Source organism: Protopterus annectens, chromosome 1.part2 (genome assembly GCF_019279795.1).
Source record: "Protopterus annectens isolate FY-2018-M chromosome 1.part2, PAN1.0, whole genome shotgun sequence".
Taxonomy (NCBI): domain Eukaryota; kingdom Metazoa; phylum Chordata; order Ceratodontiformes; family Protopteridae; genus Protopterus; species Protopterus annectens.
The window spans coordinates 26094673-26113512 of NC_056727.1; the positions used below are offsets into that span (position 1 = coordinate 26094673).

Genomic DNA, 18840 nt, shown 5'->3' on the forward strand with positions numbered 1-18840 from the left:
CTGTAAAGACTTCTAAAATGCATTCAAATACATGCACCAAGCTGCAGATACTTATTCAATGTATTATCTCATATGTCTCAATGCAGTGCGTACTTAATGGCATTGCCAATGCCCTTAATAATAAAGTTATTATCATTTCAGGGATGAAGCAGACAGCGTATGACTGTGGGACCATATGGAAGCATATTCCTACACTTGTTAGTGTTTACCTTACTGAAACTGTTGAAATGTCTCACTAAATGTTAATAACAAAACAATACACAATATTGCATTTCACACCATTACAACAGTTTCATATGTTTTGCATTTTTAGAGATTATACAAGATAAGAACAGCTACTGTTCAAAACTGTGACAACACAGATGCTTAAGAACAGTTGCAAATATAAAAATAGCAAAGAACTGTCAGAATCTATATTATTAAATAGTAAACTATGACAGTCCAGCAGGAAAAATGAGGTAATATGTTCTGGAATGGTTCTAAAGTAAGAGTTTGGCAATCTACAACAGAGCAAGTTGTGTGTTCATCAGTTTACTGTATTTTTTTTTTATTGACTGGTATTTAAATATATATATCACCGATGTATCCAAACAGCTTAAAATAAATCTCTTAAAATAAAAAGGTAGTCTAGGAGACCAAAGAGAGTGGTGTAGGTAGGTTTTGTCACATGCATGTGTAAATTGCTGTAATTGCTGCAGGAGAAGAGGAACAAGGCTAAAGTGACAATTCATGAGATCAGTATGTTCGCAACTACAAGTGTAATAACACACAAATTACCTTCAAGCCATTTGAAAAAAAAAGTTTCTGCCGAACTATTCAACTGAAAAGGTCATTCGTTTATATGATTAAGGAAGTGATGTATGTCTTTCACTTTAGTGACAGACAACAATGACAGGGACATCTGGACATTTTGCAATGACTGTTTTCTCCTCCATATTCAGTGGATAAAACATTTCTTAGGTGAAAGACTTACTTGTACAAATACAGCAATATAAGAAGAAGAATATGCTCTTCCTCAAGCCAGTTTGGATTTTATATAATTGCCCTTGCTAGTCTCTAAGATTATTTTTAACAGTTTTGTAATCCATTTAGACTTTCAGTTACTATGTTTCTATGCTACTGTGACTCAAGCAACTGCTTGCCTGTTTGGGCGATCCTTTGAGATCACTTGTGTACAGCTTGAGCACCTCATACCTGTGCCAGAGACAATAAAAGAGATGGACTCAAGTGTTAAATACGGAAAATGAAGTCCGTAGCAGAAAATTGATCTCCAACTTAAAAGCTAATTGAATGTAATAAAGGGTAAATTTGCTAAACCTGTTTATCAGATGTCCTTTGATATGGAGGGAGACTGTACGTGTCTATTACCAACATGTTTAAGGGGATCTGGAGTATTATGTTTACAATGCAAGTAACTTTATTTCCTTTCCCTTAATACCTCCTTGGAAATATAGGCTCAGATTCATAAACGTGGTCTGCATTTGAACAGAGTGTTACATGCTAAAAACACATAACATATTATCTACAGTTTCAAAAGTAGCCAATTAGGCAATGTGCTATGGTGTAGCAGGGTATAGCACAGTGTATCTGAAATAATCCAGGTTCTGAGCAGACATGCCAGTGATTTGTCCCCACAATCTCTGTCGCTCAGTGGCATCTGAATCATGGAAGAAAGTCTGAACATGAGACATAATTACGGATCTGCAACTACTTATGTATTGCACTGATATCTGAAACTAAGAATTGATGTTCCAGTAAAGATGATCTGTTGCACAACCTAATTTACCTGAGCAAAAGTATCACTTTTAAATGAAAGAAAAACATACAGAACTCTACTTTTAATAGGAAATTGCAAAGGCGCCGCCCATTATGGAGTCTACTGTAGCAAATCACACTGCCACAACCAAACTGGAGTCACCCTCAATGCACTGAGAACATAATACAGCAAACAATGGTAGTGAAATCCTATCTGAACCCACTATTTGCATAGCATGAAAAATAAATAACACTCCACAGACATGGCCAGGGAAGGTAAACTATACATAAATCTGGTCAGAGCCTGTATGTGAAATGTGTGAAATGATAATACATGAAAAGAAAACTTCCGTTAACAAAATGGTTAATGAAGGTTACAAGGTATCAGTAATGAAAGAGTAAAAAAGTCTGTTCTATTTTATTTAGAGCTCTTTTAAACAGAAGAATTAACATTACACAACTTAACACTAACCATTTACAACAGTTCTACAGTTCTACATCATTATCATTTAATAAAATGCACATTTGAAAGTTGGAAAGGGAAATATATCATATATCTAGCTAAGAAATTAAGTGAAAATAGAATAATAACATGCTTATCATTTAAATGTACTGTTGTATGCTACCTGGCTCTAAATACAAAAAAAGGTTGTATGGAAGGCATCTTGAGGCAGTCAAAATCCACAATAATATATGAGACTTCTGCCGAAGCAGGGTTGCACACTGTGGGCATGTTATATATTAATGCATGAAAGCACACCACTTCTCTAAAAATTTAGAAGAACAGTAATTTAATGCTCATTTGTTTTTTCTTCATTTATACCGAGCCTGGCAGTTACTGAAGAGGGAGAAGAAATGTATGATTCAAATGATATTTTGCAGTGGATGTTATATATTATTAGGTAACTATGGATGACAAAGATTGCACACTCTATCCAGCAACTACACAGTACACATGTAGTTTGAGATCCTTGCCTGTGGCATTTGTGCTGTGGACTGTTTTGTGGTCCATGTGACACTGTGGCTCTGGAAGACTATGAATCATGGTTATTTCAGACTGCATATAAGCAGTAAACTGCAAGTCCCATATAGGGTGCCACATGCTGTTTATGAACATGGAAGGTAATTAAAAATTCAACATTTTCAAACAACATCAGTACTCTGAATGAATGAAATAAAAAAGAACATGTAGGTTATAATGTACAGCTAATATCTGCTACAAATCGATGCATCAATGACTGTTTGCACCCTGGCAAGTCTACCTTTGAGCTTGATCATGCCTTTTTTTCCCTAAATCTGCTTGTGAATGGGAGGAGATGCCACATTCATTCCAAACTTAACTTTGGGACTGAAACTGTTAGGGACACTAAAGTAGTGAGAGAAAGAGCAGAAGTGTGAGACACTGAGTGATCATGCCACAAGCAAACAAGTAAGGCTACATCAGCCCAGAATGTCTGTTCATAAATATATGACAAGTATAAAACACAGCACTCCATGAAATAACCATCTGTGCTACTTTACATGTATCACAACCTTTTATGCAATTACGTGTGTGAATTTTATGTGCTGCTTACATGATATGCCATCATAAAAGATAACATGGAAACAATACTGCTCACGTGGACTTAGTGTGGCATCTAACACTCCCCTAGAAATAACAAACACCCCCTACAAATAAACTGACAGCCCCCTACAAACTCTTAGTTACTTGCCTATTAACATACCCCCTTCCTGCCTTGCTGCCTATGATACCCATGACCCGAACAGTTTGGGATGCATGTTTAGGCTTGCAAGGACCCTAGTGGTTTTTAGCCTAGTAATAACTTACAAACTTATGAGTAGTAAGGAAATCATTCTATGTTGAGCAACGTGTAAGCAAAGGAATGGCATCTAGATACAAGGAAGTCATTGTTCCACTGTATTTGCATTCATCAGACCTATCATTGAGTACAATGCCCCCTTTGGTATGCACCTAACCAGGCATATCCGACAATTGGAATGTCCACAGAGGTTCTTCACTCAAAGAATACAAGGGCATAAGTAAAATGTCTTATGCAGACCACCTCAAGGTCCTATCCCTGTATTCTGTCTCCTACAGATTGGTAAGGGGAGAGCTATGCCTGGCATGCAGGGCATTGTCAAACCCCACTCTGATAGACCTCCTGCATATCTACAAAACAAACAGCACCCAAATTACCTGTCTTAAAGACTTAAACCTTGGCTGTGACATAAATAGGACCTGCTGGAGAGACAGGTATAAATCCTAGATACTACCTCCTTCTCTAGAACAGGCTCCACATTCAGGTGAAGCAGAGTTCCTCCCTAACCCAATTTAAGTGTAACTTAGACAACTGGATGGGGAACAGGAGATTAATCCCTTGTCTGGCATCTATATCTCTATTGAACACAGGCAGCCTGTAAATGCTTCATCTCCCAGGGCTGTACTTTTAAATGTTTCACCTCCCAAGCCCCTCCTTACACTTATCAAAGGTACCAGAAGTTTTCAGAGATTTGGGATACATGGCTAGGCTTAAAAAGTGCCCTTGTTGTCATTAACCTAGTAAACACCTATGAACCTATGAAACAGTGAACCTATGTGATCTTTATCAACACTGCAATGCAATCAACAAATGTCCTTATGAAAGTTCTGTGAAATTCAGGGAATTAGGATATGAACTTTATTTTCTTTAGGTCTATTACTGCCTCACAATGCCAGGGTGTGGACATTCATCTATCTAATGAACAAGCAAATAAAATCACACCTATCCATTCATAACAGGCAAGAATTTCACTAAGCCATGGACCCCCTAGGATCATTAGTTACTGAGTCTGTGAACTGCCCACCTAAATGTCATTTTCCAGACCACTCAGCTGATCAAACATTCAGTAAAATCAAACAAACTATTCAATAAGCATGAAACGCATATCCAAAAACAACAAACTGCTTGAATATGAAGGATGCAGGAATACTCCAAAGAAGGTGTGAAAATTAAGTTTTTGAAAAGGAAGAAATGCAAACAAGCTTACTTGTTGAGTATTTATGTTGCTGAAAGTCGCAGGTCTATCATTTTGACCTGTTTCCATTGAAACTATGTTTCTGTGGATCAGCTATGCACCGACCTAATGAGTGGACTTAAAATTAAGCAGCTGTTTGGTTATTGGTGCAGCTGTAGTTAAGTTGTTGCACACGCATGAAACAAACAGCTCCCAATCACATCTGTGAGGCCTGATGGTGCACACACATGAAATAAATGGCTCCCAGTCACATCTGTGAGGCCTGATGGTGCACACACATGAAACAAACGGCTCCCAGTCACATCTGTGAAACCTGATATTGTAAGTTTTAGAACTAAAAAAAAACTTTGATTTTTAACATTAAAAATTGTAACTTAGTTGACAGTTCTATTTTAAAACATTTTTTTTTTTATTTAATGACCCCTATACTTCTGATAACACAAATCTCAAGATTACTGTAGCTCAGAACAGTAGGAATTATCCCAGGTACTGCAGGATCAGACAGTGTATATTCTCTGATATTCACTATAACTGCATCATAATAACAATAATCAAAATTGTAGACTTTGTTCTTATGATGGAGATAAAAAATGACGGCCTATACACTCACTTACACTAATGACAGCCAAAGAATAGAGGCACGTGTGAAGACACAAGAACTGAAGAGCAGTAGAACATCGAATTTGCTGATCATACATCGGTTACCGAACTTTTTACTTGTTCTTGGCAGATGGCACTGTATTCAAAGACAGTATGGGTGTCCTCATTCACAGATGTACAGCTAATTATGACAACCGTCAGGGTACTGATTAGATAATTAGCACAAGCTCAATTATGAATAATTTTAGAGATGTTTTGTAGCTGTATCTTTACATCCTTTTATGAATATCAATATGAATCACTGTTTCTAAGGAACAGCTTTCATATCTACTGCATATCCTCAAGTAATATATTTTATATAGATCTGAATGCAAAGGGTTGTGAATAATGCAATGAGTGCCTAATAATAATATATTGGCTCAGTTTTTCCTGTGTTGATGTTTTACTTTGCTATTTACCTTATTTTCCCTGTTATTAGTGATGATGCTAATCTTTAGTAAAATATTACACACATCCTTTGCAGTGCTTTCAGATTCCTTCTACCTCTGAAGCTCAAAATCATCTTGAATTCATCCTTCTACATTTTAACAGTATACTCTATTGACTTGTGGAGAATTAAGGTGTAACATCAGCGGTCTTTGATCTTAGCAAGGGGAAGATAAAATCAAGAAATGAAATATGTAAGAGCTAATATTAGCTCTTATGCAAATAGACTCTGCAATAAATACATTTAAAACAGCTTTAATTGGATTGAAATACAATAAAAATTACATTTAAATATTATGTTTTAATTATGAACATTATAATCATTATTACTTTTCTGACTGTGTCCCCAACTGATTATATCCTGAATGCTAGTACTCAAATACTTTTTCAGCTTTAAGAAGTGCAGTGTCTGAGCTGCCAAAGTCATTGAAGTACCCGATTGCCTCGAACATGAGTGGATAAATAATAACGTTACATAAATGTGTCATGTATTCTTGGGTGGCAGTGTATGATTATTTCAGCAAAACACAGCACTGCAGGAACCAAAGTCCCTTCTATAGAAAATGTAAAAAATGTCCAAACAAATAGCAGCAGGGTCACCATGACAAAAAGCATAAAATCATTTATTAGTAACAGGATAAGCGCTTTCAGAGAACAATTTCCTTCATCAGATCCTACCATTAACTGACATGCATATTACTATATATACTACTTTTAAAATGTCATAGGCTAATCAGTAGAATTCAAATGGCCCATGCAATTTCCTGGTGAATCACAGAAGAGCAGATGTCATTTCCTGATACATCAACCATAGTCTTACTTTGCCAGTGATGTTTTCAGGTGGATAAGACATTAGTTAGTTATTTTGTTAGTTATTTAATTATTTAATCATTTATCCGGAGTCATTTGTAAATAATACTGATCATGCAACTTGTTTTCATGAATGCTTTTTGCAATATATTTGACTTTTCAGGGCTTATAGGTTCATAGGTTTATAGGTAGGTACTAGGCTATCTGTCTGAGGGCATTAATAAGCCTAGCCAGAGTGTATTGGTTTTTGATATGACTAATAAGATCAATGGGTAAGAAGCTGCTATGAGATTACTATTTTGTTCTTTCTAGAAATGGATTCAGGAGTGCTAAGCAACTGGAGACTGGCACCACTGAAATACTTAAGTTATGTTTGATTTCTAGACACGTTGAGATACTCAGGTACTGTTTAGGAAAAGTAACCAAAGTAAGCAATTCAAAAAGTAGAATCTGAATGTAAACCCTATGAATAATTAATTAATGCTTTGACTAGATTTAATTAGTTGCTAGATTGGCTAGTGCAGTCACTCCTTGCTCTGAAACAATTTGTTTTATCACTGAGATTAAGCTGAGGTTTTAAGTTAATTATCTGTTCAGTGTATAGACAGGTGAGTGTATTTAAAAGTACAAAAAGCAATGAAAGAAAATATCTGCACAGAGTAGCTACAAGAAAATACTAGCCAGTGGAAACATTAGTGTGCAGCCCCTCCTCGTGTCTCCCTGACTCGCTATTCAGTCTAATGTTAAGACACACAAAGACATTTTTTGCCTGGATACAGAACCATTCAGAGACATAATACTGTAAATGAACTACATGTCATTTATGCTTAACAATCATCAGTTTTATGAGATGTAGACAGCCATTTTTTTCTTGCATTTAAATGCTTTTAAATACATTATCTATCGTTTCGAAGCCAGAACTTTGTAATGTCACTCTTAAACTGCAAGCCTTACAATGATTTCTCTAATCACCTTGCTTCTGTCCATATAAGCACAATTTCAAGTTTAAGATCTTTTAATGCAAGTACATTCCAGTTTTGAACAACCTTACATTTAGCTTCCAAACTCTTTACTTTAATCTATTTCCTAACCAGAAAGAAAAAAATATATAAGTTTCTAAAAGCACATTAGCAGTAACAGAGAAAATATATAATGTTCTAATCAGTGCAAGACAGTGTGATGTATGTTTAGTGGTATTATTGATGCATAGAGAGTAAGCCCAAAGCTTACTGGGCATTACCTATGTTAAATGAAACTAACCAATGAAAACAGAGTAATCCTTTTGCACAGGGTTGCAAAGAGACTCACATCTAGAGCATGATGGAGAAAAACATACAAAAAATAGCCAAACCAAGAAAACCACTACTAGTCGACATTCTGGCAATGTGAAAAAAAAACACATTCAGAGACTGTACTGCTACTATGTAAAATAACTATGCGAAGAAACATGTAACATGCAAAAAAAAAAAAAAAAAGCCAATGCACACAAAAAGAACAAGAAGTGTTTTTCACCATGGCTCCCTATATGCAAACATTATATCTGTGGTTTTATATCTCAGACAAGTCTGCAAAACCATAAATGTTGGTATTTGCAGATAACTCAGTTCATTCAAATAAAATGGAAAAGTCAGCACTTTGACAGAATCACTTCAACACAGTCTGCTCTTAGATTATAAACCTCATTTATTCAGCACTTCCCTGTGCCTGACTTGAACACCAAAGACTACAAGAGCTTGGATTGCATCTATAAAGATGATATAAGTATTTATTTGTACTTGCTCTTACTATCTCAACACTTTTAAACAGTTATGTGCTGCATTTATTGATTTTGTTGAATTTATCACTGTTTTTCAGCCTGCAGTTGTTAAATAAATGCCATCTGTTTGTTATTGCACTACTCTTGGGTTGCTTTAACAGTAGTCTATTTCATAAACTCCTCTGATACTGCAAAAGCTGTAATGAGTTTGCCAAAGTTCTCCAAAATATTTCTAATTTTTAAATTTTTCAAATTTTTTTGTGTCCTTTAGAAGTTTGTGAAATTATTTCCAAGAACTCCTGATACTACAGGATATCTGATATTTTTTACTGCACTTGAGATCAAAAACAGATTGTTTTACATTAAGATGGATTTATTCTGCACTCTGGTGGGGTTAAAGAGCAGATTCAACCTGTCCAAGTTGGGAACTGCTGGTGATCAAAAAAGTCACAAAGCACAAACTGAAACAGATAAACACAAAAGCCAGAAGAAGTAGTTGAATTGAACCCACTCAAAGTATTGCAGGCTGCAAATCACCACACAGTTGTAGAATGCAGAATCCACTTTATTAACTTCAGACAAAAAATCCAAGGATGAGCGCTTTCGTCCAGAAAGATCTAGACTTCATCAGACTATTTACCTCCACATAGTTACTTCCTTCTTATACAGTCCAAACAGGAAGTTCCACCCAGTTATAAACTAATCCATTATGTCATTAAAAGCACAGTATTTACAGTCACTGAATTTAAAAAGCAGACAAACTATACAAACTGAAAAAGTTCATGGAACACTCCACCCTAAAAACACACTATATATAAACACTGCTTCATAAAAATGACAATTTACAATAAATATTTAAATATCGAAGTAAAAGCACAAATCCAACGCAGTTCAGCACTCCGACGGAGACGGGAATCAGCGTAGAAAATATGAAATAACAAAATCCAACAACCATGTACGCTCTTCCCTGATGGCAATAAAACATGTTGAAACTTAATAAAAATCCTCCAAAATGCTTGACAACGAATACAACTGGATATAAATCTAAAATTTTTATTTGATGTAAAGTGAGCGCTTTCGCCAACAGGCTTCTTCAGACTTATAAAAAACACAGTGCAGCAAACATTTTTAAAAAGCCCTCCCTGGGCTGTGATTGGTTATATCTCCTGTACCAAAACCACGTTATAATTTAAAGAGCTAGGTACAATATATATTAGCTCTTTGCAATTTAAAAAATACGGAGCTGCTATAAATTGAGATATGCTCAATTCTAACCAGAATAAATGCATATAAAATTAAAAACAGTTAAAAACAATGAAAAATCCTTTCAAATAAATTTGTATAAGGAATTTTTCGTGTAACAGTCATCAAAATGCATGAGGGCTAATATATATACATAATTATAGTGATGTTATATAGTGATATGAATGTCAAACAATACAGGCTTCAAAGTCAGGAACACATATAAAATTTAAAATCAATCACTAGCAGTCATATGATGCATGTATCGATCTAAAATGAAAATTCATTAACATCAGTTTTTCTACTCATACTATGCGCTAGTACTTTTATTTACAGGAATTTTTAAAATAAAATAAAATTGCTAATATGTAGATGTCACTTGCTGCCCTCCTAAAAGTATGCTAGTCCCCTACTCACTTAGGTCTTTTAAGACGTCTCTTCTTTAGGAAGGGTTTTATCTGTACCTTATCGTTTAAGCCTGGGGATTGATCTGCTCTCCATCTAATAATCCACCTGGTCTCACATTCTAATGTCCTATTGATAAGGTCCCCTCCTCTTGGACCTTGTATAAGTGTCTGAAGGACAAAAAAAGTAAATGTATGTTCAGGTCCCGCTATTTTAAGGTGTCTCGCTAATGCATTCACATCAGAGCCTATCCTCATCTGATAATAATGTTCCCTGATATGTTCTCTGAGTGTGCGGTTGGTTTTGCCAACATAATATGCTGGACATGATTTACATAAGGCCACGTAAACAACATTCTTACTTCCACAGTTCGTATTAGTATAGAAGTTGAATTTATGAGTTGTAGTGGGATGTATAAATTCAGTGTTAGAGTTGATAAAAATACATTGATTACAATGACCACAGGGTACCGTGTTCTGAGTTGTACCTGCTATACTCTGATTACTAGATCTATATCTCGGTCTACATAATATACTCTTCAAATTCTGATGATTCTTATAAGTCAAGAGTGGTTTCGGGCCTACAACATTACTCACATCCTTATCTGAAAATAAAATGTCCCAATGTTTATGCATGAGTCCTTTCATATCCAAACTAGCTTGACTAGCCACCTTTTGCTTTAGTCAAGCTAGTTTGGATATGAAAGGACTTGTTGCATTCACCACCAAACAATTTAGGTGATGATAGGGACCATTTACTCCCACCCTGCCACATAGTTACCAACACTTTAGGTGACTTTAATTTGTACAATTTTCCAGTATTGCTGTTAATTCTGAACACTGTGATTTATTTGCCAAAGGATTCACCTTTGTACCCCCACAGCCCCTAAATGTTTCTAATACTCTTATGGATTTAAGAATGTATACACGTAAGCTGAACTTGAACATTCTTTTTAAAAACTCTGCACCTGGTTCCTTTGTCAACCCTTTAGCCATCTCTAGTACATACAACTCACCACTTCATCCCATTGTCCAACTTTTTGAGAATATGTGTGAGTTGGATATACGTAACTCTAAGCTTTCTAGTAGGAAGTCTGACATGAATGAGAGAAAGGTAATGGATGAAATAAAAATCTTTTCACAAAATGTTAGAATTATGAAACCCGATAAAGGTGGAGGTGTTGTCTTGATGGACTATGAGGACTATAACAAGAAAATGTTTTGTATTCTAGAAGGAAAAGCATATTTAAGGTCATCCATTAATGAACTGAACACTTCTTACCAGCATATAAGGAATTAACTCCAAGATTTATTTATAGAGGGTTCAATTTCTATTGATGTGCTTAATTTTCTCTCTGTTCCCTGCCTTAAAATATCAGTCATGTTTGGGCTGCCAAAATTGCATAAAAATCTTAGCCAACTACCCATGCGACCCATAGTAGACTCCAAGGGGTCCATTACCCATCCCCTTGCAAGATATCTGGACAATAAGTTAAAATAATACATATTGAGTGAGACACATATCTGCAAGGATTCATGGAGCTTCTTACAAGCTATGGATGAGATACCTTTCAAGGACACTTTTGTTTTTATTACTATTGATATTAAAGACCTTTATTCAGTCATACCTCACACAATTGGTTTGGAGTGGTTTACAGATTTCTTATATGAAAAAGATATCTCACACTTCCAGACCTTGGTCTTTTCACAACTGATGGAAATTGTCCTTAAAAACAATTTCATGTTGTTTAACAAAGAAATTTACTTACAACAAGAAGAGGTGGCTATGGGGTCTGCATGTGGTGGTTTATATGCAAATATTGTAGTTAGGCAATGGGAGAAGAAATTTCTTTTTTCTTCATGTTATTTTGAGCACATCAGATTATACACCAGGTTTTTGGATGATATGTTTGTTCTGTGGGATGGACCTGTTGATGCTATTGATGATTTTATAAATTATATTTGAACCACCACAGAATTTCTAAAGTTCACCTATACCAGAGACCTTGACAAGATTTCCTTTTTAGACGTCTTTCTGGAAAAGGATTATGAAAATAAGAGGTTTGTTTCAAAAATCTTTAGGAAAAGCACGTATTCAACCTCACTATTGCATTTTTCTAGTACACACCCAGTCAAACAAAAGAAAGCAACAGTTAAGGGACAGTTTGTGCGTGCAGCCCGTATGGTATCTGGTATTGATGAACCTTTAGATGAATGTGACAACTTGAAAAATATGTTTCAAAAAAGAGGCTATCCTTATAAGTTCGTTAGTGATATAATGATTGAGGTGGTTAACAAGAGAGACCGTGGGTTTTATGTACCTCTACTTTCTTGTAGTATGACTGACAGTGGGCCTTTCACCAGTAATCAAGAAACTGACAATGTTGCAAGTAAGAATGATTATAAGACTTCTTTCGTCACTGTATTCACTCAAGATAGTTACATAGTAAGAAACATCTTAACAAAAAACTGGTCTATTTTGAGACATGACAAGAATATCAGATCACTAATAGGGCCACAACCTATTATGGTATATAGGAAAGGCAAGAATATGAAAAACATATTTGAGAGCAGTAACTCTTAACCAAACCACGGGTCAGGTTCTATGAACTAATGTGGCAGATGTAACTATTGCAGTTACATTAAAGAAGGCAATATTTTTGACATTAATAATATTGAAATCAGAATCAATCAGAAATTCAACTGTAATTCAGAGAAAGTGATTTACTGTGCCATGTGTACCACCTGTTCTTGCTTTTACATAGGCAAGACTGATAGGAAGTTAAAAAATTGCATATACGAACACCTATATGACATAAGGAAAAAAAAGAAACAAATTCTCTTAGCAAACATGTTTTGGAGTATAAAGACCATAAGTTCCAATTTTTTATTATAGACAGTATCAGTACCAACATGAGGGGTGGTGCATGGTCACTATTACTTGAGAAAAGAGAATTATACTGGCAATTACGTTTGAATGCAGGGAACTGGCCAGGCCTGAATGAGCATATTTCAATTAGCTCAATTTTAAAACTAAAGGCACTAGAAAGATAAAATGTGTGTGTGTATATATATATATATATATATATATATATATATATATATATATATATATATATGTACATATATATATTTCTCCATTATGCATTTTAACATTTTAACATTTTAATATCACATGTTCAGTATTTATGTTATGTATTTATTTCTCTTAACATTTTCTACTATATCTAGTTTTTAGTATTTAATCACACATATTTATTGTTTTAACACATTCAACATATTTAAAAATGTATTGTAAATTGTCATTTTTATGAAGCAGTGTTTATATATAGTGTGTTTTTAGGGTGGTGTGTTCCATGAACTTTTTCAGTTTGTATAGTTTGTCTGCTTTTTAAATTCAGTGACTGTAAATATTGTGCTTTTAATTACATAACTGATTAGTTTATAACTGGGTGGAACTTCCTGTTTGGACTGTATAAGAAGGAAGTAACTATGTGGGGGTAAATTGTCTGATGAAGTCTAGATCTTTCTGGACGAAAGCGCTCATCCTTGGATTTTTTGTCTGAAGTTAATAAAGTGGATTCTGCATTCTACAACTGTGTGGTGATTTGCAGCCTGCAATACTTTGAGTGGGTTCAATTCAGCTACTTCTTCTGGCTTTTGTGTTTATCAACTGCTGGTGATCAGCTTATTCTGTGTTTATCTGATTGGTCTGAGGACTTAACTGTGTAAACATCTTTCATCCTGCTGGTATAAAAACCTTGTTTAATTGCAGTTACCTGTGCCTAGTATATAAGCAAACCTCACCAGTTTAAAATTGTGTACAGGAAATGTCCTCCATACTCTTCCACTGATCATAGCTGCTCTAAGAGCTGCCAGTCTGCACAGAGGGCAGCACCATTGCTGGTCATTTAATATTATACTACTAAACACTCTCACTTAGACCTTTAAGTGACTTACCCCTATTCCTTTCCCAAAAACTTAGGATCTGGTATAATGAATAGGCAGTTCCCTGGCATCTCCTCTGTTTGTGGTCTGGTGGATATAGGCATCCTGAGGAAGTGCAGTAGCTGCTTCATGTTCAGTGACAGTCATTTAATTTTAGAACAGACAAGCAGTGTGTGAGAGATGTAGATAGATAATGTTATTGGAGGCAAAGCTCACATACACACATGAAAATGCAAACTAGGTTGTCAAAGTTACACCCAAAACACTCACTATCAGCACTAAGGAACAAACACATAGACCCACATATGCAGAGGTACTCACATGTAATATACCCAAACCTCCAATAATCCCTAAACGTATCTATCAATGGACCCATACTTACACTCCAAAAAGGCAGAACCTCATACAACACATAACTCTAAAAATAATAGTAGCTCCATTTCCAAGCCGATAAGGCAATACAACACACAGCCAAACCTTCTAGTTGTTGGGGTTCCATTGTAAGACATACTGATGTCCCCCTTACCAGGCTAAACAAGGAGAAGATCACAGTGAGCTGTCTGTGTGGAGTCATTATTCATCAGATCATGCATGCACTTATGTCTTTAAACCACAAGTACCAGTGTGACCTAAATCATATTTCATTGGACTGTATGAAGGAAGACATGATGGAGCTCTCTGAATATATGTTACAGGTGGCTATGAATCTAGCCTTGAATAACATCCTGCTTTCACCAATGATGCTAGCATAGTATCAGCAAAAAAATGGTTGACTTCAACAACTGGTTTAATTTCTGGTGCCACAACAAGGGAATCCAATATCTGTCAGCATGGGGAAATACAAGTGACAAACCACAATGTTTTGCCAGAGATAGTTTGCACTTGTCATCACTTGATTACCAGATGCTGGCAAAAACTTTATCTATCCCTAGAGTGCCTTTTATTAGGCCATGCCACATTGTTAAACCCTCCAACAAAACAAGAATCGCTCATGACTACCTAAAGGGACTGCTGCTCATACACCTTTAAATAAAAAACTGCTCTCCCTGGAAGCACTCCTCACCTAGGGGAATGTGCACATATGTGTAGTCATGGAATTATGGATCAGAATCATGGAAAGCACCCCAGATATCAAAGGCTACAATGCCTTTCATACATTTCAATCCCCCTCAGTTCAGGATAAAACAGGGGATGGAAGTGTTTATGAAGGACAAGTACACTGCTAGACTGGTCCAACAACATGACTCACTTGAGCTGCTCCATGCCCAACTAACCATAGGTGTGACCCACTATTATATCCTTGCTTGCGCTAGATTCCCTAACATGAGTCTGGAAAATCACACCTCCTACCTAAACCTACCGGAATCTCTTAATATTCAGCAAAACACCATACTTATTTGTGACTTCAATCATCCTTTCATAAACTGGGAGACTTCTATGACCTATAAATCACTCGCTCAGAGGTTTTTTTGGACTTTGTTAATGCAAACACCCTGGCATAACTAGTTAGCTCCCCAACTAGAGGTACTTGTATCCTTGACCTAATACTCACAAACATGGGGGGTGCTGCTGCTCCCTCCTGCACATTAATTCCTCCCTGGTAAGATCTGACCACAAAATGAGCTCCTTTAGTATTAAAACTAACCGAGAACCCCTGTCACACTCCAAACCTGTTAAGAACTTTGCTAAGGCCAATTACCTCAAATAAGTTGACAGCATATTAAACTTCCAAGCCCCTCCAAACCTGGATGACACTGAAGCTTACTCTGAGCTGTACACAAAAGCACTGTATGATCACATTCATAGCTGCACAGAGGAGGCAGTACTTGTCCGAGTCAAACCTATGATTGGTGGCAAAAATAAACCAGCCTTGCATAAATAGGCTATTCTTTAAATGGAAAAAAAATCTTCTTCAAAACCAAGAAGGAACAGACAAATCAGTGCAAAATTATACTCACCAGTCAAAACAAACAAATCAGAGAGTGGGTCAAATCTGCCAAAGCAAACTACGAGGCAAAGACAACTTCCCAGGTGAAAGATAACTATAAGGCTTTTTTAAATTATGCTCTTAACCTCAACAGAACAGTTCAGCAATGTGCTGAGTTAATCATGAATAGCAACACTTACACCCAGCCTGAATCTATAGCAAGCCTATTGGCTGGCTATGTTCAATTCAAACATCTCCCCATAATCACCTCCTACCACAGCCGAAGAAATGCTTGCAACCATCCCCCTACTGGTCATTACAAGGGTACAGGCCTTTATTGTGTTCATTAAATGCAAACACCCAGCCTCCTAAGGTCTCAACATCATTCCAGGATGCTTCTTATGTATGCTTAAAAATAGAATTTATCTAGGTCACTAGAAACCCGTTTTTAAACACAGCCTCCAGGTAGGCTTTATCCCACAGGAATGGTGGACTGCAACAGTCATCCCTCTGTACAAGGTACAAGGTTGACTCATCAACTGACCTAGGGAACTTCAAGCCCATAAAGTTGATCAGTCTTATCTGCAAAGCTGTGGAGAGAATTATCATGGATCTGACCAACAATGACATAGGAAATTTTCAAAAACTGGTCCAGACACAATTTGGCTTTATCAAAGGGAAGTCTTAACTGCTTAGTTTGGTGGACTTCTTCAAGATAGTCACCAGGGCCATAGATGAGGGTAAACTGGTACACACCACTTATATAGACTTGGTCAAAGCTTTTGACACAATCTCTCACTCAAGGATCATAAATAAACTTATTGAGTTAGGCCTAAACTCCTACATCATCAGATAGATAGCAAACTGGCTCACTGATAGGACACATGTTGTCTGGATAGGTGAATCTACTTCCAATAAGAAAGCTGTTACTAGTGTTGTCCCACAGGAACCCTCCTACTTGGTATATACTTCTCTGAAGTGAAGGCCGATATGGGGGCCCTCTGGCTCACCAAGTTTGCTGATCGCTGTAAGCTGGGAGCAATCACTGAATTACCAAACAATTTTGACATCATACAAAAAGGCCTAAAAATGACCATGGTCTGAGACCAAATGCTAAAAAAATGTGTAATCATACCCTTGGTAAATCAGGCACCCCTGCAAATTATAACATTGATTACACCCACTAAAAGCAAACCCATTGATGAAGGCCCTGGGCACACAGATAGATAGTAACCTAATGTTTGACTACCAGGTAGCTACATTAGTGAGGAAATCTTTCTGTGTGGCTCAACTTAAAAGTAAAGGCGTGGCTTCAAGAACAAAGGAACTCGTGGTGCCACTGTACTCAACCAATGGATAGAGGCAGTCTGTAAAATGACTCAGAACTGCAACACCCAAAGACCCACTACCCAGATACTACTCCATCCCATATCTGGGGAATTACAATATAATATTGTCATATCCCGGGTATTACTGGCTAGCCTTGTAAAGGCTGTTGTGGCATTATCCTAGTAATCAACTAGAAACATATGAACCTACAAAAACTGCTTAACAATGTGACTGCCAACATAAATACTTATTTCATTTTCTTGTATGGATGTTCAGTGTATTCTGCTGAGTATTAATGCTCAATTATCAATAAATCATAAAAAATCGAAAACACACTGCTGAGGTTGGATTCAACCGACTTCTTTATTCACCACACAAATTCAAAATAATGCAACACTGATTGAGCGTTTTCTTCCCTTTACATAGGGATTTCATCAGAATCTGATGAAATCCCTATGTAAAGGGAAGAAAGCGCTCAATCAGTGTTGCATTATTTTGAATTTGTGTGGTGAATAAAGAAGTCGGTTGAATCCAACCTCAGCAGTGTGTTTTCGATTTAACTGTTGACCGTTGTACAGTTGAACTCAACCTTTTTTGTATTTTTATCAATAAATCGTACACACAGATCAGAAAAAAAATGGTGATTAACACTCGTTTTCCCCTTCAAACATAACATATACATTGGGAGGTTCCATTGCCAAAGTAAAGGGAAAGGAAAATTAATATGTGCTCCTTTGGGGTATATCACTGGACTAGGGGTGAAGGAAAGATTCATTGTATTGTTAAGTAGTAGCTAACCCCAAACCACTCTTAACTACTTCCAACTATTGCTACAAATCGTATTTATCAAGCAGTAATAAGATAAAACACATGGAGAACCGGTATATTCATCAGCACAGTGTCATAGTGGATAGCATTGTTCTCTCACAGCAAGAGGGTCCCTGGTTCAATTCTAAGCTGGGGTGCTTTCTGCATGGAATCTACATGTCCTCCATGTACTCATGTGAGTTTCCTCTGGGTGCTCTGATTTCCTCCCACATTCCAAAGACATGCAGTAGGTGTATTAGACACTCTAAATTAGCCATAGGCATGACTGTGTGGGTGAGTGTGTGGTGTAGAAGAACTACCGCAGCAGGGCTAGCCACTCATTGGTGTAAACTTTAAGATTATATGATTGTCACTGTTGAAGTGAAACCCCAACCCCATATGCAAAAATGGAAAAAAAGAGATGGACATATAGAACTGTTACATCTTTATAAACATGATATCCATTGACATTGAAAAGACCAAATGGCACAATTGATAATAACATAATTGATCTGCAAAGACAAAAGTAAAAGAGCAGAACACATTTTGACTGGGATCTTTCCAAGGTAGCGTGATAATATCATGGTGTGTGGTACAGTCACTGATTATCTAAATGACCACTCATTTCATGTGGCCTGCAATTACAGTTATCTCACATCTTTCACAAACATTGCCCTTATCCAAAACCAAAAGTACAAACCATTTCATAAAATAAGCTTAAGATTACAAGGAATTGATTGTCTTTTTATACAAAATACCTG

The 18840-nt window shown here is 36.4% G+C and overlaps 1 protein-coding gene across 18 annotated transcripts in view; it reads right to left on the reverse strand.

The window, feature by feature from the left end:
* The window catches only part of NRXN1 (neurexin 1), a 4168553-nt gene that overhangs the window by 118101 nt on the left and 4031612 nt on the right, over positions 1-18840 (reverse strand). The gene's annotated exons all lie outside the window — the stretch shown is intronic.